Below are 20085 nucleotides of genomic sequence, written 5' to 3' on the forward strand. Positions count from 1 at the left end.
CTGCCCCAGAGAGAGCTCCAGGCCCAGACAGAGCTAAGCTGTGTTTTTGTTTTGTTTGTTTCCTAAGACCTCAATATAGGCAGTTAGTCACCTTGGCAGGTGGGGCTTCTGTGATTTTGAGGAGAGGAAAAATGAAAGTGAAGTGCAACTGTTAGCCACTCAGTCGTGTCTGACTCTTTGCAACCCCATGGAGGCCAGGCTCCTCTGTCCATGGGATTTCCCAAGCAAGAATACTGGAGTGGATTGCCTTTCCCGTCTCCAGGGGATCTTTCTGACCCAGGGATCAAATGCTGGTCTTCATTGCAGGCAGATTCTTTACCACTGAGCCACCAGAAAAGCCCTGGGGGAGGAAGGGGAGGAAAGGACTGTCTAATGTCTCTCCATCCCACCCTCTACTCCACCCTGGAATGACTTTCCGACTTGACACAGAATATGGGATGTAGAGATTGGGTGGCTGGGACCCTGGGCCAGAGGGATACATCTGGAGAAGACCTGAAAACTGCCCCATCCACTTTGGGATCCCCGGGGCCAGCTACCAATTCACATTTGACCAGACTTCCCTGAGGGTCTAAGACATCCATCCAGAGCCATGCTAGTGACTGAGAGCTGGCTGGAGACAAGGACATGATGACCCTTCACTTCTATCCATGCAGCCCTTAGGTTTATCTGAGGAATCCAAGGGGAGAGCAGCTCACAAAATGATTTTGAGTTGCTCTGGGAAGAAAGTAAGCCTGATAAAGTTATTCCATGGTGTGTGAAAGTGGATGTTTGGGTGTACTCGGTGGTTCTCCTTCCCACCCACCTGCCTGGAGTGAGGTTGGACCCCAGAGCTGTCCAGTGGGAATGCTGACCTGTGAGTGAGGGTGCCAAGTGCATCTCTCCTGTGCAAATCTGACCAGGGTGAAACCTGACCCTTGGCCTTAGTCAGAATCGAATGCCTGCCTCTGACTTCTGTCCAACACTGGCTTTGCTTGATGCCTGTCCCACCCAAGAAAGAAGGGGTGAACTTTCTATCCTGCCCATGCTATCCAGGACAGCCTGGCTCTACGCGTCTTACCTTGGCAGCCAAAAGTGCTCTGCTTCTCCAGAGAGGGAAGAAGGACAAAATAAAGACATTCCCAATCAATTGAAACAGGGAGATTTTGTCATCAAGCAACATTTAGAGAGCAAAAGAAAAATGACTCCAGGTGGAAGCATAGCGATGAAGGAAGGAATAGAGAGCAATGAAAAGGGTAAAACTAAATAAATATTGAAAATATATAAGAAAATAATAACAATGCCATGTTACTAAAGTATACATGGAATTAAAATACATGACAATTAGAGCACAAAAGATGGGAGGGGAGTAATTAAAATTAACAAAAGTGTACTAAATCTGCCTGCAATGCAGGAGACCTGGGTTCAATCCCTGGGTCGGGAAGATCCCCTGGAGAAGGAAATGGCAACCCACTCCAATATTCTTGCCTGGAGAATCCCCATGGACAGAGGAGCTTGGCCGCCATGGGGTTGCAGCCCATGGGGTCGCAAGAGTTGGACACAACTTAGCGACTAAACCACCAAAGTACACTAAAATCTTTTCATTGTCCTGGAAATGGTAAAAGTATTAATTTGTATCAAACTTTAATAAGTTAAGTGTACATATGGTAATCTCTAAGCTGATCACTAAAAAACAATAAAAGAATACATAATTAATAAGTTAAATGGGATGGAATAATAAAAAGTGTTCAGAAAGTAAGAAAGGAGGAAAAAAGAAACAAAAACAAATGAAACAAATAAAACACTGATAATGAAATGATGGATTTAAACTCAAAGATATTAGTAATTTTATTAAATATAACTGAGCTAAATGTTCCAGTTAAGATGAAAGTTTATTAAACTGGATATTTTTAAAGGAAGGCTGACTCAGGGGGCATGCACCCCTTTGCCTCACTCCCCTTAGCCTTAACCCTCTTAATTATTGGGAGGCTGACTTGATAACTGGAGCCTCAGTGGTCATGTCACAACCACGATGCTGAGTCTAGAAGCTGTGGGCAAAGGATGGAGGAGCATAAAGATAAAAGGAACCTGGGACACTAAAGATGCTGTGGAGCTACCATACCAGCCCTCGACAACACACCTCCAACATCATGCTTTGTGAAAGAAAAATCCCTAATTTAAGTTGCAGTCCGTTTGTGTGTGGTGTCCAATGCTCCTGACTAAGCACAATTCCTGATATGTAAGGTGGAGGACCTTAAGTCTGCAAAACCCACCCGATGTCAGATATTAACCTTAAACCAATTAAAATCACTGGGTTGTGTACCATGTAAAACCTCTAATGAGCACAGTGTTGCTTCACTGCAGGAGGAGGCCACCTGACCAATCAGCCTGCAAGGGAGTTTAATGGATTTGGACCAGCCACACGAATTCCTCTCTCTCTGTGCCTGTCTCTCCTACCCAGAGGGATGTTGCTATGATGCTTTATGATGCGCTTAGTGGTTCAGTCATGTCCAACTCTTTGTGACCCCATGGACTGTGGCCCACCAGGCTCCTCTGTCCATGAGGATTCTCCAGGCAAGAATACTGGAGTGGGTTGACATGTCCTCCTCCAGGGAGTCTTCCCAACTCAGGGATTGAACCCAGGTCTCCCACATTGCAGGTGGTTTCTTTACCGTCTGAGCCACCAGGGAAGCCAATGAATACTGGATTGGGTAGCCTATCCCTTCTCCAGAGGATCTTCCAGACCCAGGAATCGAACTGGGATCTCCTGCATTACGGGTGGATTCTTTACAAGCTGGGCTACCAGGAAATCCCATGGTACTTTATAAACAACTTAAATGAATTGGGAGTGGGGGAGCGATTTCTTGTAAGTTGCTAACAATCATTAAAAACAAACAAACAAAAAAAAAACAGAGATCTTCCCATGGCAAAAACAAATGTCCATGAATTCATTGCATCCATTCACCAAATATTTTATAGAACTTATTCTACATGCCAAACACTGTTTAGCCAGCAGTGTTGCAGCAATGAGCAAAACAGACAAAGCTCCCTGGCTTCTTTCAGTTCACATTCTAGTGGGGGAAAGAAATAAGCAAATACATAAGTTAGATCAGTTGCATGTAGAATGGTAATAAGTTGATGGAGGGGGGAAAATGGAGGATAGAGAACAGGGAATGGGGTAGGTTGCAGTTTATATAACGATTATTCAGTATAATTAGAGAAGATCATACTGAGAGGGGATGCTTGATAAAAGATCAGCACGGAGAAGGAAGGAGACAAATGACGTGGGCAAAATCTTTCAACCCACTCATGGCAAAGCAAGAGGAAATATTCTGGAAAATACAACTTGTCCTAGTGGATGACTTTAGCTGAGGGTGTTGCTTGCTTCAGACCTGCCCCTAAGTCTTGAAAAGGGAAAAAATTGAAAGTGTTAATTGCTCACGCGTGTGCGACTCTTTGCAACCCCATGGACTGTAGCCCGCCAGACTCCACTATCCATGGAATTCTCTAGGCAAGAATACTGGAGTGGGGAGGGGCAATTGGGCATATGGGTGGTCCCCCTGCAGAGTGGGGGAAGGTGAGAATTTACAGAACTACTCTCTGCTGAGAGTAATTGTTACACACATTCTGGCGGCCGTTAGAAAGATGGTTCCATTTAATGCTCAGAACAACCCTATGTATGAGATGGGCTCTATTGTGATGCTTTTTTTACACAAGATGAGAAGGAGGCTTGTCTTTTGGAAAAGATGGCAAAGCCAGTAAATGGAGAGGAGGTTCCCTGAGTTGATGTTCCCAGCACATCACAAACTCACCCACCCAATCTCCAGGGCCTGCCCATCAGGCTGACATCCCAGAAAGAGCAGGGGTTAAAGCAAGTGAGGGAAAAGTAAAGAGAAATAGCCCTAGGAAGTCATGGCTCCCTGAGCTAAGCGTCTCCCTCCTCCTCTGATGGCAGCAATGAGAAGGGTTCTGTGGGTCCCAGGGCCCAGTGGCAGCACAGGTGTAGGGAACAGTGGGCCAGGCCTCAGCACTCAGGGCTTTGCAGCTGCAGAGACTAGAGCCTCAGCCCTCACCTCGGCCCCATCCCACCCTGCACCCCACTCCCCTCTTCAACTGCTCCCCTGGACCTCCCTCCCAAGGCCCTTTCTCCTCATGGTAACGAGGCTGTGGAGCAAACACTTTCTTGGTAGCACCTTTATAAACTCCGACTCGAAGGAAGGGGTCTGGAATGTGCAGAGGACTATCCTAGGGAACCCCAGCTGGACCCTGCTCAGCCACTCTAATCTGCTCATTGTAAACAGGCCATGTCAGCCTCCGGGAGCTGGACCACAGCATGTGCCAGGCCGTGAAGACGTCTGATCAGCAGGATGCTCCTCGGTGCTCCGCTCCCCTGAATGGAGGGAGAGAGGGGGTTCTCAAGTCACTGCACAGGAGAGGAGACCCAAAGTTCTCTCTCTTCTCCCCCTCCAATTTATCACTACAGCCCCGTGAGGGTAACTCCTCTTCATAGACAAGGGGTTGAGGCAGAAGTGAGATCGTCACAGGCTCAAGATGGTACTGATGCAAAAGCCCTGGCTCATAACCACTATGATGTGGTCTTGCCCCCCCGCCTCCACCCCATTTTCCCCTACCTGATTTGTTAGCCCTCCCTCTGTCTTCTTCCTTTCTTCTTTTCCTCTTGCCCCTTCTTCTTTCTGTGCATTGATCCAACAAATATTTATAAGTCAGCTCTTTTGTACTGGGCACTGTGCTAGGCATCAAGAATAAAGCAGTGAAGGAAAACAGTCCTTCCCCATCAAGTTTACATTTTACTGGGGGAAGAGTGACAATGAGGAAACCATCTAACACACAAAGCACGAGGTGGTAATGAAACCACTGCTTGCTGTGAAGGGAGCAAGCAGTGGGATGTATGGGAGAGGGGCATGTTTTCAGCCGGGTGGTCAGGGATGGCCTGTCTGAGGAGGTGACATTTGAGATCAGACATGAAGGAAGAGAAGGCACCAGCCATGGGCAGAGGTGGAGCCAGAGTGTTCCAGGTGGTGGGGGCTGCAAGTGCAAAGACCCCAGGGTGAGGGATGGAAGGAGTATATCTGGAGAACCATGAGCTCCAGAGAGAGGGGACAGGAGAGCTGGGGGGGTGGGAGGGGCATGCAGAAAAGACAGCCCCTAGGTAAGGTTTTCAGGAGAGGAGCTACTGTGATCTAAGTCATGTCTCTGGAAGGGCACTCCAACTGCAGTGGGGAGACTCGGTTGAAGGGGACAGGAGTGGAAGCAAGGACGTGAGTGGGGACGTGATCGCAGAGCCAAGAGGGAGAAGGCGGTGGTGTGGATCAGGATGAAAGCATAGAGCTGGAGAAAAGTGGGTGTTTACCAGGCATCTCCTAAGTGCCAGGTGCCAAGACATGAGTAAGACCCACGTCCCTGCTTTTGCAAGGTGTCCAGTGAGAGGATGGACATTGGACATCCAAGTTCATTGGAGTGCTGTTTAGGGTGTGAGGAGAGAGGTCTCTCCAGGCACAGGGGACCAGGTGGGAGGGTCCAGCCCCACCTCAGGGGAGACGGAGGCTGTGGAGAGCATAAGGGCCTCTTCTAAACCTGCACCTACGTGCCTGCAGCTGGGCCCAGGGCCCTGCCAGTGAACCACACCGTGACACCAATGGTGGCTACAGAAGGAAATGGAGAAGGAAATGGCAACCCACTCTAGTATTCTTGCCTAGACAATCCTGTGGACAGAGGAGCCTGGTGGGCTGCTGTCCATAGGGTCGCACAGAGTCGGACACGACTGAAGCGACTTAGCATGCATGCATACATTGGAGAAGGAAGTGACAACCCACTCCAGTATTCTTGCCTGGAGAATCCCAGGGACGGAGGAGCCTGATGGGCTGCCGTCTGTGGGGTCGCACAGAGTCGGATGTGACTGAAGCGACTTAGCAGCAGCAGCAGCATAGAAGGAAAGCAATAAATAGCATGAGCAAAGGGTTCACACATGTCAACTTAAAAGCTGGCGTCAGGGACTTCCCTACTGGCCCAGTGGCTAAGACTTCCTGCTCTTAAGGCAGGGGGCCCAGGTTCAAATCCCTGGTCAGGGAACTAAATCCCACATGTCATAGCTAAGAGTTTTCATGCCACAGTTGAAGATCCCACAAGCCCAACTAAGACCCAGCACTACCAAATAAATATATATCTTTAAATAGAATAGAAGCTGGCAGTAAAGCTGTTCATATTTAGCAACTTAGAGAATGGGATCCCTCCCAGTAGGCAGTTGGCTTTTTCAAGAGGTCAGTAGGCTTCCTCCCAGTCATCACCAAGCTGAGTCCTTAAGGACACATTGGGTCTCCCAGGCAAAGACCCATGTCCCTGCCTGAGATAGGAGACACTCAGGGTGGCCCCAGGAGATGCATGTTCAAAGGAGAGAGAGACCAAGAGGAGAAGGTCTGAGGACCTGTATCACTGACTTATTACCCACACAAGTGAACCACCTTGGGGGAGTATCCTCCAGCCCTGGTCAATACCTCCAAAGATTGCAACCCCGACATCTTGACTGCAACCTCATGAGAGACTCTGTGCAGCCAAACCACCCTCTCATGTAGATTTCATTAAACTATAACATAAAAACCTTTGAGGTGAATATTATCCCTGGTGTCCAGCAAATAGTAGATTTGTGTATTAGTGTATGCTTCCCAGGTGGCGCTATTTGTAAAGGAATCCTCCTGCCAATGCAGGAGACGTGAGAGACGCAGGTTCAATCCTTGGGTCGAGAAGATCCTCTGGAGTAGCTCCAGTATTCTTGCCTGGAAAATTCAATGGACAGAGGAGCCTGATGGGCTACAGTCCATGGGGCCCCAAAGAGTTGGACACGACTGAGCACAAGTCTTATATAGTACAAGCCTGTATAGTCCATGGAGTCGCAAAGTGTTGGACTTTCACTTTCACTTCACAGGCAGCAATAATAAACAAACCCCAAGTTACAAAAACAAGAAGTTTATTCTTTTCTCACAAAGTCTCCCTGCGGGGAGGGCAATGTTCCTATCATGTGAAAATCCAATGAATTGGTTACTGTATTAGTCAGGGTTCTCCAAAGTAACAGAACCAATAAGATGTGTGTGTGGAGAGAGAAAGAGAGAAATTGATTTATTTTAAGGAATTGACTAACACAATTCTGGGGGCTGACAAGTCCAAAATCTGTAGATTAGGCTGGCAGGTTGGAAATTCCAGTAAGATTTGATGTTGTCCTTTGAAGGCAGTCTGGAAGCAAAATTCCTTCCTTTTCTGGGGTTCTCCATCTTTTATCTTAAGGTCTTCAACTAATTTAATGAGACCTCCTTACATAATGGAAAGTAATCTGCTTTGAAAATGTTGTGTGTGTTGCTCAGCTGGGTCCGACTCTTTGTGACTCCATGGACTGTAGCCCACCAGGTTCCCCTGTCTACGGGGATTCTCCAGGCAAGAATACTGGAGTGGGTGGTCATTCCCTTCTCCAGGGGCTCTTCCCAACCCAGGGATCAAACCCAGGTCTCCTGCACTACAGGCAGATTGCTTACCATCTGAGACACCAGAGAAGCCCAATCTGCCTTACTTTAAGTCTACTGATTTAAATGTTAATCACTTCAGAATACCCTCACAGCAGCATCTGGATTGTTGTCTGGTGAGATAACTGGGTGCTATAGCCTAAGTAAGCAAACGCATAAAGTTAACCTCCACAGCTACCTTTCTCTTAGAAAAAGCTAGTTAGATTGTTGCCTTTTGTATAAATGAAGAACCCACATGGATTATTTTTCTATGCATTTAAAAAAACATCTCTGGGGGAAAAATTTGTTGCTATTCGATTTGCTGAGGAGGCAACGTTGATATAAGATGCCAAGCATTTTATTATGTATCATTTCTTCATTCTACCTGTGTGTTACTGCACTATTGCATCCTTAACAGACACCTCATATCCCACACTCACGCCCTACTCACCTCCAGACACACACTCACCCTATGCATCAGAGGTCTGCATCAGAAGGCATGGGACGCAGGCCAAACAGGCCTCTGTGTAATCTGCATTGGCCTGCTGCAAACCTACACACATTCCCAGGGTGTCTATGGACTTGCCAAGAACTATGAGGGCACCAGCATTTTGACAGAACCAATTTCCTGATCTTCGGCTTACCTGTACAACCTCTTAAAACTGGTCTTTCTGTGACTCCTGTGATAGAGATGCGCTGCTGGACTCCTTCCCTTCCTCCCTCCTCACTCTCACCCTCTCCACTGGGCAAAGCAGGCTCACTCAAATACATTATATCCCTCCAGGGTCAGAACTCCAAATAAGAGAACACTTAAGTTGTATCATTGAGAAGTAGATCTCCAATAAAATGTTACTTTGTGTAATAAATATTTGTATTGAGAAATAGATTTGTATCATTGAGAAGTAGATTTCCAATAAAATGCTATTTTGTGTAATAATTATTTGTCAAAATACGTAACATTTTGTTTTGATCAATCATATACTAATAATAATCTTAATAATAACAATTCAGAATAGAAAAGCTTAATTCCTAGAACCTCATAATCACAGATAATTTTTAAATGTTTCAAATTTTTGGGAAAAAAATTTTTAGTTGGCATATAGTTGGTTTACAATGTTTCATATGTACCAGCAAAGTGATTCAGTTATACATATACATATTCTTTTTCATTATAGATTCTTACAAGATATTGAATATAGTTCCCTCTGGTATACTGTAGGTCCTTGTTGTTTATTTTATATATGGTAGAGTGTATCTGTTAATGCCAAATTCCTCATTTATCCCTTCAATAAAAACGTAAATAAAAGGGTTTCCCAGACATGGGTTCAATCTCTGGTTCTGGAAGATCCCACAAGCCGCAGAGCAGCTAAGCCTGTGAGCCACAACTACTGAACCTGTGCTCTGGAGCCCAGGAGTCACAACTACTGAAGCTCGTGTGCCCTAGAGCCTGTGCTCTGCAACAAGAGAAGCCCCCAAAATGACAAGCCTGTGCGCCCCAGCTAGGGAGTAGCCCCCACTTACCTCAACTAGAGAAAAGCCAGCATAGCCAGAAATCAATAAATCAATGAATTACATTATTTTTAATCTATAAATTAAAAAACTTTTTATATTTTTATTGAAAAGAGATACAATGAGGGATCATTAAAAGGTTTTCTAGCATAAAAATACATTAGAAGAGAAAATATTCTGTGGAAAAGAGAATAGAAATACAATTTCAGGAAGAAAAGAACTAACTAGAATTTCTGATTTTTTAAAAAAGGACCTATCATGTAGTTTTTTTTCCTAATGCATATTTCTGTGTATCAAACTGTGATAATATTTAGATCCCATATGATATATGTAAAAAAGAAATTGAGCAGTCTTTTTTTTTTTTGAGCAGCCTTGTTTTTAAATATCATTTGTACTGAAAATCACATCAGTTGGAACTATCTAAACTGATACAAACTTAAATGTTAACTTAAAAACCTGCTAGACATAAAAAATGTTGAAAATCGTTGGGTATATGTGAGAAAATATTTCAAGACCACTGGCCTAGAGTATTCCTCCACATATCAGATGGAGCCCACCCAGCCTCTCCTAGGCCCATAGTCATGTAACCTGGCTCCTGTCAAGTTTATCAGTGGTGTCTGTGGATATCTAGATGGTGATTCTTGCCTCATCATCATGCTTGGAAGAGTGAATGTCCCCTGGAAGCAATATCCCACTATGTCCCAGGTAGTGCCAGGCACTTCTTATCTTATAATGAATGAATTCTCATAACAAATCTATGGTTAAATACCATTTTTATTCTTATTTAACACATGAGGAAACCGAGGCTTAGAGAAGTTAAGTCACTTGTCCAAGGTCACCCAGAGAGTTTGTGGTCCATCTCCAACTCAAAAGGAAAGGCAAGCGCAGATAGAGAGAAAATATTAGCAAAATATATCTTTCATTTAAAAAAATTGTATGCAGAATAAAGAACTCTTAAAATTCAATAAAAAGAAAAGCAATTTTTAATCAAGCAAAACATTTGAACAGACACTTCATAAAAGATGTATGATGGCAAATAAGCATATGAAAAGATGTTCAACATAACTGTTCATCAGAGTGTTGCAAACTAAAATTATGATGAGACACCATTATGAACCCACTAGAATTAGTAAAATTTTAAAGGTTGATAGTATCAACTGCAGACAGATGTGGAATAACTGGACGTCTCATACATTTGTAGTGGGAATGTAAAATGGTTTAGCACTTTGGAAGACTATGGTGGTATCTTATCAAGTTAAACACATGCTTTCCACATACCCAGCTATTTCATTCCTAGCTACTCACCCAAGGGAAATAAAAGTGTGTGTCCAGAAAAGACTTGTATCTGAGTATGCAGAACAGCTTTATTTATAGTAACCCCAAACTGGAAACTAGGCTTCCCAGGTAGAACAGTGGTAAAGAATCTACCTGCCAATGCAGGAGACACAGAAGACATGGCTTCCATCCCTGGGGCAGAAAGATGCCTTAGTGGGTTGCAATGGCAACCCACTTCACATTCTTGCCTGAAAAATCCTATGGACAGAGGAGCCTGGTGGGCTACAGTCCAAAAAGTAGCAAAGAACTAGACACAACTGAGCCACGAGCACATGACAAGATATACATCAAAATGGTTTGATTTTGCTATATGTTATACATGTTCTTCTATACTTTATATTACATCTTACTGAAAATTCTGGTATGATTTTCTCCAGAAACAATGATAACTGATCTGCCTGACCCAGGGCCCTGCCTCTCCGTCTTCCTGCCATCTCCTCCCCACAGCTGATGTCCTTCTGTCTCTGTTGCCCTCAGAGAAAACACTCTCCGTGCACCTCTCCAAGATGAGTAAAGATGAGGCCCCACCTCTTTGTCCTGGGGCCAGATTTCCTGTCTTTTCCAGCACCAGCCATTTGGATCTGGCTGCTTTGTGGAGGGGTCTTCCAAAAGGGTCTGAAAAAGCCAGAAAGCCAAGACCCACCAGGCTTCCAGCAGAGTGTAGCCAAGAACTAACCTCAATATGGGCTACCTTCTTCACTGTGTCCAACCCACCAGGATGATAGACTGGATGTTCCAGTTCTCCACGGCATGATACCTTTTCAGGCCAGTCTAATTTCTTTCAGCCTGTCCTCACCCATGTGGGTGCTTTAAACAAAGATATATGGTTTCTTTCCTGCAGAGGTTTCTCAGAATCCACACAGGGTGATGCCACTGTGGATCTCTATGAAGGAACGATGTTTATGGAGTCTTTCTAGGATATTTGACAGCTCGTGGAGCACCCCAAGGATCAGCACCCACACAGCACACCCCGGGAGCCTCTCGCATGAAATAAGCCAGATATTGCAGTGTTTCCCAAGTTACTCTCCATCCCCTACCCAGTGAAACAATAGAACCTTTCCAACAGGGTGAAAGAGCAGAGACTTTGCCCTCCGGAGGCAGTGAAGATGGGCCTGGGAGTGGCAGTGTTCTCCACCCTCCCCAGTGACTGCACCAAGGGGAGAGGGGCCAGGCTGAAAGCAAGGACAGCTCCAGGCCAGCCTTCGCTCAGAGACCTAGGTTTGGGAAGAAGTGGTGTCTGAAGGAGGATCATCCATCTCCCAGAACTGCAACTCTGAAATCCCAAGCCTTGAGTCTTCCAGTCCAAGGTCTTGGCTGTAGACCTACAGGGCCTGAGTAGCAGAGCCCCATGTATCAAGGCGAGAACTCACCTCACAGAGGCACCCCCACCCCAGCTTATCCTGGACGGATGTACGGGATGTACAGCCCACAGCAGGGAAAGCAACACTTGAAGTTGTAGAACCAGCTCAACAACCCTGTGCTTGCTAGCTTCCTGCCCCAAGTGTACACACCAGTCCCAACATGGCCTGCAATGAACATCTCTAGGAAAAAAAACAAGAAGAGACCCAGTCCAGCCAAGCTGAGAAGAAGGAGAGACCAGCACCTTCACCCTGGCTCTCTACCCCAGGCCCTACCTCCTGGACAGGAAAGACCTGAAAGGGAAAAGCCTAAGCTCTCAGCGAAAGGAGGCTGGAGCAGAGAGCAAGAGAATGATGTCAACAAAATTCTGGAAGGGAAAGCAGATAGATGAGATTTTAGCTTTCTCCCCACTGCTGAGTGTTCATGGAGGGGAAAGAAGCAAGCTCAGCGGAGACTCAATCTTAGCAAATGGAGCCTCCAGCATCTCCAAGACAGGGGCCAGGGGAGGCAGAAACCTGGCAGATGGGCTGAAGGTCTTGTGAAAGGGGCTCCCTCCTATACCAGGAGAAGACATCTGCACCTTCCTCAGTACCTCTTCCCTGCCCCATCTTTGCCACCAGATGGAGACACTGAAGGCTTCCGTAGCCCAGGAGTCTGGCTACCCCAACTCCCCAGCCCCTCTGCCTTTGTTCTGCTCTCAAAACACAGGCAGCCAGGCAGCCAGCCTCCAGGCAGGAAATTCAAAGGATCCTTCTCTAGGAAACTGACTGGTTCAAAGGAACTGACCTACATATTCTGATACTTTGAGGGCCCCCACATCAGGGCCAGAACCATATCCCATTCTTGATCTGTGAGACCTGCCAAGAAACCAGCTCTGCATCCACACGGGGTCTCCTTCAGCTGTTAAACGCGTCCCTCTTAAATAGGACTGGACAGCCAAGATTCAAAGTCATTTGAGGGAAGCATTAACTACAAAAAAAGAGACCAAAACAAACAAACAGAAAAAAAAAAAAAAAAAAGAAGAAGAAGAACTCCAAAGAAACAGAGATAATGTGGAGATGGGAAAAAGAAAAGCAATTTTAATTATAATCACCACTTCCAGAGGGAGAAGAGAAGATGGTTAATTCTTGTAACAGAAGGATGATGTTATGAAAGAGAATACTGGATAAGGAACAGCTCTTGAAAATTAGAAATGACAGCAAAAATATTGAAGGATTGAAATATAAAGGGGTGGAAATTTCCCAGAAAAATGAAGGCAATAGGAAAAAAGAATTTAAATATTAGAGAAGCGTTTTGGGAGTTCTAACATTTAAATAACTGGAGTTCTGAAAAAAGAGGAAACTGGAGGAAAGTAACAACAAAATCATATGAGAAAATTTCCCAGTGCTTAGTGACCTGAGGTGCCAGAGTGATGGGCCCATTAAGGGCAACAACAAAGAAGAAAAACATCCTTGCAAAATTTCAGGACATCAGGCATGCCGAGAAAATGCTAGAGGCTTCCAGAGAGAAAAAAGTTTCTATCCAGAGATCATTACTCAGAATCACATCATTTTGCTCAATAACAACACTGGGAGCAAGGGGGAAATGAAGCAACACTGTCAAAAATCACAGGAAAAAGCTTTTCTAACCTAGAATTTATACCCAACCAACCATCAGTAACATATGAGGGTAAAACAGAGACCCTTTGAGATAGAAAATGCTTTAAAAAAATTTGCCTCCCAACAGTCCCATTCTTAGGAAGCTACCAGAAGATGAAGACAAGAAATCCAGAAAACAAGGAACCAAACAAATGAAAAGTGAGTAGAGGGCCCACAGTGAAGATGAAAGGGGATCTCAGGATGAGAGCTGTTTGGTGGGACTAGAGAGCAGCCCATCCCAGCTCCCCAGGAGGGATGTCACCAAGGCCAAATGGACCTGACAGAACACCAATGGGTCTACCGTCACTTGAGTAGGGTTTTGTTTATCCATTTGGGCACAAATATATAGTATGCCAAGAAAATGAAAAAAATAAGCCAGTATTTAACTCCAAGAAAAACAAGAGTTGTATAAGCAAGAAACTGTAATCATGGAACAGTAGATGATTCAGCTATTAACAATATTTACTTAGCCACAATAACATAAACACTGGATAGTAATTTGACCAAAACGTCATGTCACCATGCGGAGGATGAAAGAGAGAAGCGTGTCTGCATGTGTGTGTGTGGTGAGAAAGAAGTAGTAGAAAGTAGATAAGAAGCACTTAAAACAGAAATACCATGAACTAAAAAAGATTTTTTTAGAAATTTAGGTGTAAATTCAGAACATCTAAAAGACTTGAAAGTGGTTGTCTCTTGGGACTGAAATTTGGTGGGAAAAACTACAAGAGGGCACTGCTTCTTACATAGTGCTACTATTTGACTTCTTGCATTTTTTTCTTTTTTATGAAGGTATACTTGACTTGCCTGGTGGTCCAGGGGATAATAATCCACCTGCCAATGCAGGGGACCAGGGCTCATTTACTGGTCCAGGAAGATTCCACATACAGTGGAGGAACGAAGCCCGAGTGCCATAACTACTGAGCCTGCGCTCCAGAGCCTGGGAGCCACAACTACCAGGCTCATGTGCTGCAGCTGCTGAAGCCTGTACATCTAGAGCCTGTGTTCTGCAACAAGAGAAGCCCCTGCTTTCCACAACTAGAGGAAGCCCACGTGCAGCAACAAAGACTCAGCACAACCAAAAATAATAAAATAACAAAGTGAAAGAGGAGAGTGAAAAAGTTGGCTTAAAGCTCAACATTCAGAAAACTAAGATCATGGCATCCGGTCCCATCACTTCATGGCAAATTGATGGGGAGACAGTGGAAACAGTGGCTGACTTTATTTTTCTGGGCTCCAAAATCACTGCAGATGTGACTGCAGCCACGAAATTAAAAGACACTTACTCCCTGGAAGGAAAGTTATGACAAACCTAGACAGCATATTAAAAAGCAGAGACATTACTTTGTCAACAAAGGCCCGTGTAGTCAAGGCTATGGTTTTTCCAGTAGTCATGTATGGATGTGGGAGTTGGACTATAAAGAAAGCTGAGCACCGAAGAATTGATGCTTTTGGACTGTGGTGTTGGAGAAGACTCTTGAGAGTCCCTTGGACTGCAAGGAGATCCAACCAGTCCATCCTATGGGAGATCAGTCCTGGGTGTTCATTGGAAGGACTGATGTTGAAGCTGAAACTCCAATACTCTGGCCACCTGATGCAAAGAGCTGATTCATTGGAAAAGACCCTGATGCTGGGAAAGATTGAGGGCAGGAGGAGAAGGGGACGACAGCGGAAAAGATGGTTGGATGGCACCACCAACTCAATGGACATGGGTTTGGGTGGACTCTGGGAGTTGGTGATGGACAGGGAGGCCTGGAGTGCTGCGGTTCATGGGGTCACAAAGAGTTGGACACAACTGAGTGACTGAACCGAACTGAAATAAAAGGACATACTCTGATAAATGTAGGCATACACACCATAATCAAGATAGTGAATATATGTAGCCACCCCCCCCAAAGTTTTCTCATGTCCCTTTGTAGTCCCTACCCCCACCAGGATCACTCCTGGACAGGGACCTATGGGTGGCTGGGGGTCAGAAACCACCCGTAAAGGGCTTAACACCTCCTGCTTGTTTTGGTGAACCAGAGAGTCTTTGCTTCTAGTGAAGGTTCTACAGATGCCAGGCTGGGCAAGACCTCGCAGGCCTTCCTGGCCTTCAGCATTCAGTTTGAAAAGCACCTCCTTGTGGAAGGCTGCCTGACTTCCTCCTGGTGCCTAGGTCCTCTCCTCCAGAACTCTCTTCTCTGCAATGTACTGCCTTCTTTCTCCCCTGCATCCAGTGACCCATGAGCTCTGCAAGGCTGGAGACCCTTCGATTCAGAGGGCCTGGCTTAGAGCAGATGCTCAGAAAATATTTGTTGAGTGAATGCATGAAATATAAGACAAAAGAGATAAATGGAAGAGTGCATGGGTGAGTAAACGAAAGGTATTTTCCCAATGTCAATGATATGATTGTACTAAAGATATGGAAAAGCACAGGAAAGGCTGAAATGGAAGGAAAACTCAGAAGCACAACTGGAGCCATTAATTCTTTCTTAGAGGGGCCTGGGAGGTACATGTCCCTGGGATAAAACCTTGTCCCCAACATCCCCCCTGACCCTCTGGGACCCCAGGTCCACCTTGGCAGCCCTGGGCGGAGCTGTTCCCAGCAGCCAGGGATGAGGCTCAGTAGGGGGCACCCTTCCATCACACTCGCCCTGCCCCAGCAGACACAGAAACCTGCCCAGGCTCTTTTCTACAAGGAACCTTGCAAATCCTGGGGCCTCCTCCCATTCCCTCTGGCCTCTGACCAAGAGGGTCTTTCCAACCAGCAGCGAGCATCTACCAAATCTCTACCTACTCAGAACTAGGTAGCTTTGCAGAAAAGGCAAGTGTCTGGGGTGAAGCTGACATTTCAAAATGATCTTCCCTCCTTTACTGCTTCAAATACACCAGTTCTGAGACCTCCATCCCATCACCTCCCTCAGCCTAAGGGCTGCCCAGATAAGAATACACTGAGGATTGGACTCCTGCAGTTTACTGTTTATTCACAATATCCACCTCTTTGTGGGGTGGGGCCGGTGGAGGTTCTGGGCAGTTTTAGACCCAGAGCAGGGGGAGTATATGGGGGCGGGGTTCAGAGCTCCCTCCTCAGTGGGCCTTCACTGCCCACAGGAGTCATCTCAGCCCTGGGCCTGCAGGAGCATCAGAAGCCAAGGGACACAGAGTGAGGTCAGGGGCTCAAAGGTGTGTGTAATTTGGAAAGTCAGGGCTTCTTCAATTTTTAGGACTACACCCTGTTACCTCAATCATTGTGGGGTCTAATTTCAAAAATGTCCCAGCACTCCCCCAGCAGCCCAACGGTTAAGACTCCATGCTTCCATTGCAAGGGGCGTGGGTTTGATCCCTGGTCAGAGACTAAGATCCTGCATGCCACACATGGCTCAGATTGAATTAAAAAACAACAACAGCAAAGACACGGACCAAGTGAAGCAACTGGTGCCTGATGGAGATTTGGGCCTGATGCCTGGAGTAGAAGGAGGCGTGGTGGGGGAAGGAGAGAGTTGGAGGGAAACCTGGGGTAGGGGAGGGTGGAGAATGAATCAGAAAGTAGACCACGGCAACTTGCAAAAGGACAAAGAGAAGGCCCCCAGGTTAACTCTTAGAAGTAGAAATGGGAACTTCCATCACAGTGTCCATGCTCTTCCTGGGAATTTGTTCCCTGCTCCAGATTCTGGTGGGCATCTTACACCCCATAACCTGTCAAAGGAAGTGTCCAGAAGAGAGGATTTCACAACTAGAGGTCTTGCTTTGATGTTGGAGCCCCTCCTCCACCAAACAACCATTTGGGAAGTAAGGGGACCATTCCCTTCTCAGCTCAGTGGGGGACCCAGGCTGCTAGAGTCTAACTCAGAACTTGCCTTTATTTTTTCTGTGGGGTGCAGTGCGGCACAGCTGCAGGGCCAGACTGAGTCCATATCACAGGCACAGACTCAGGCCTGAGCCCAGGCCCAGGCTATGTAAGGATGAGGGTGTGTTCACCTAAGCTATGTACACGCCTATGAGCCAGCCACACCTCTGGGAGCCGCACTCTCCCAGAGCAAAGGCATCAAGCCTGGCTCACTCTGAGAACTGGGTCACCTCTGCATCTTTTCTTTGCAGGATTCCGGGCCCAGCCATCCACACTGTCACCTGGGGAGAATCATTGCCTGCAGGGAGAGGGGTCAGCATGGACAGAGAGGGACAAAGCTGGGGCTTAGAAAGCACTGACTTCCTAGGCGACCCTCTCTTTCCTTGTTGTGTATGTGTGTGTTAGCCAGCCAGCAGCCCAGTACCCATTTGTACACACCTGCCTCTGTCATTTCTAAGCTGTGATGACCCTCTTACCCAACCACCCTGCAGAGCCAGATGTGGCTGCCGGCTCAGGCAGGCTCCACTGAGGCTCCTGCTCTTTGCCCTGCCCTTCCTGGGAGGCCCTACCCTCCATCCTTCCCATGCAAAGAGGAGGCCAAAAGAAGAAGAAAAATGTGTGTAAATTCCCCATCCAGGTTTTGGGAGCCCTCTCCCCATTCTGTCTCAGGAACACAGAGGTAAGCAGTCAAGGGGTCCCTTTTAGGGCTACTGTGGGCTTGCACAATCCAAGATGTACCTCCCAACTCCAGGCACCTTGAGCAGACCCTTTCTGCAACCATTTCAAGAACGTTTGCAAAGCTTTTTGTCCAGTTAGCCCAAATGCTCCTGAAACACAGAACCAACCTATGCAACCTTTTCCCTGATTTTGTAACCAGAGTGCACATGCCCATACCCACTCTCACACCTCCACCAACTGTTCCCAAGAAGAATGCTGTCCACAGGGTAAAAGGCCACCTGAGGACCTCTTTTTTCTTTCTTTTCATTTCTAAAATTCATACTTAGTGTATCCATTTGGGACAACAGCTTGTTGGCCACAGTTCCTCTTGGTGAGGTGGTCCTTGGATGGTCAAATATCTCCTAACTCGGTATAAATAACATATTCTTTCATTTTTCTCAGCCAGTCACTTCAGGAATACCTTGAAAATACTGCAATTTCCATTCTAGACCACCACAATAAAGTGAATACTGCAATAAAACAAATTCTTTGGTTTCCCAGAGCATGTAAAAGTTATGTTTCCACTATACTGCTCTCTGTTGCGTTGCAATAGCATTGTCTAAATTAACAATGAAAAAGCTGGCTTAAAATTCAACATTCAAAAAATTAAGATCATGGCATCCAGTACCATCACTTCATGGCAAATTGATGAGGAAACAATGGAAACAGTGAGAGACTTTATTTTCCTGGGCTCCAAAATCACTGCAGATGATGACTGCAGCCATGAATTAAAAGACGCTTGCTCCTTGGAAGAAAAGTTATGACAAACCTAGACAGCATATTAAAAAGCAGAGACATTACTTTGCCAACAAAGGTCCGTCTAGTCAAAGCTATAGTTTTTCCAGTAGTCATGTATGGATGTGAGAGTTGGACTATAAAGAAAGCTGAGCACCAAAGAACTGATGCTTTTGATGTGGTATTGGAGAAGACTCTTGAGAGTCCCTTGGACAGCAAGGAGATCCAACCAGTCCATCCTAATGGAATCAGTCCTAAATATTCATTGGAAGGACTGATGTTGAAGCTGAAACTCCAATACTTTGGCCACCTGATGCGAAGAACTGAGTCTTTGGAAAAGACCTTGATGCTGGGAAAGATTGTGAAGGTAGGAGGAGAAGGGGATGACAAAGGAAAAGATAGTTGGATGGCATCACCAACTCGGTGGACATGAGTTTGAGCAAGCTCCAGGAGTTGGTGATAGACAGGGAAGACAGGCGTACTGCAGTCCATGAGGTCGCAAAGAGTCGGACATGACTGAGCAATTGAACCGAACTGGACTGAACAATGTACAAATCTTAATTAAAGAATACTCTATGGCTCATCATCTGAGCCTTCAGCAAGTCATAATTTTTTTGCGATAGCAATACCAAAAATCACACATTACCATAACAAACATAATAAAAGTTGAACTATTGCTGGAATTACCCACAGACACACAATGTGAACAAATGCTGCTGGAAAAAATGGTACAATGAAAGGTTACCACAAACCTTCAATTTGTGAAAAATGCAGAATCTGTGAAGTACAATAAAGCATAGCACACTAAAACAAGGTACTCTTGTGTTTGATACAATATTCAGCTTCCAAGTAAATCACACACACATACACACATTTTGGGGGGAGAGTTTTATTAAAAATTAACAATGTCCCTGGCTAGTAAATAGCTCTTTGAACTTATCAAGTTTTCTTGTCCCAATCCCCTCCAGCGGATCTGGCAGTTGCAAACTCCACAGTGAGGGGAGGTAAAGAGGACCTGGCTGGGGTGAAAGGCAGCCCTGATTCTCAGGGTGGACAGGGGATAGAGATGTTGAGAGATCGAGTGTGGTCAGGGCCCAGGAATGGCACAGAGTTGGGGAAGTGCCTGCAGGTGGGGAGGGTCTGGCAGAGCAGGCTTTCTGAAGAAGGGGTTTCCACCAGTGCAGATGAACCAGCCTAGTGCCAAAGGCTGGGCAGGAAGGGTCAGAGGACAGAACTCCATCCAGAGGAGGAAGAGCAACAGCAAGGACAGCGGGCCTAAGGGAGGGCCCCTGGCTGACAGGGGTGTGGAGGGAAATGAAGAAATCAAAAAAGAGAAAGAGCAGATGGAGAGAGGAGAGCTCCTAGACTCTGCCCTGTCCACCGAAGTAACCTGGATTCTGGTGGCCACGGAAAAGTTTTGGGAATGAGAACCCAAGCAGCCCACTGGTTACCTGGCTTCATCACTTACTCTCTGTGTGACCCT

Source organism: Cervus canadensis, chromosome 7 (assembly GCF_019320065.1).
Source record: "Cervus canadensis isolate Bull #8, Minnesota chromosome 7, ASM1932006v1, whole genome shotgun sequence".
Taxonomy (NCBI): domain Eukaryota; kingdom Metazoa; phylum Chordata; class Mammalia; order Artiodactyla; family Cervidae; genus Cervus; species Cervus canadensis.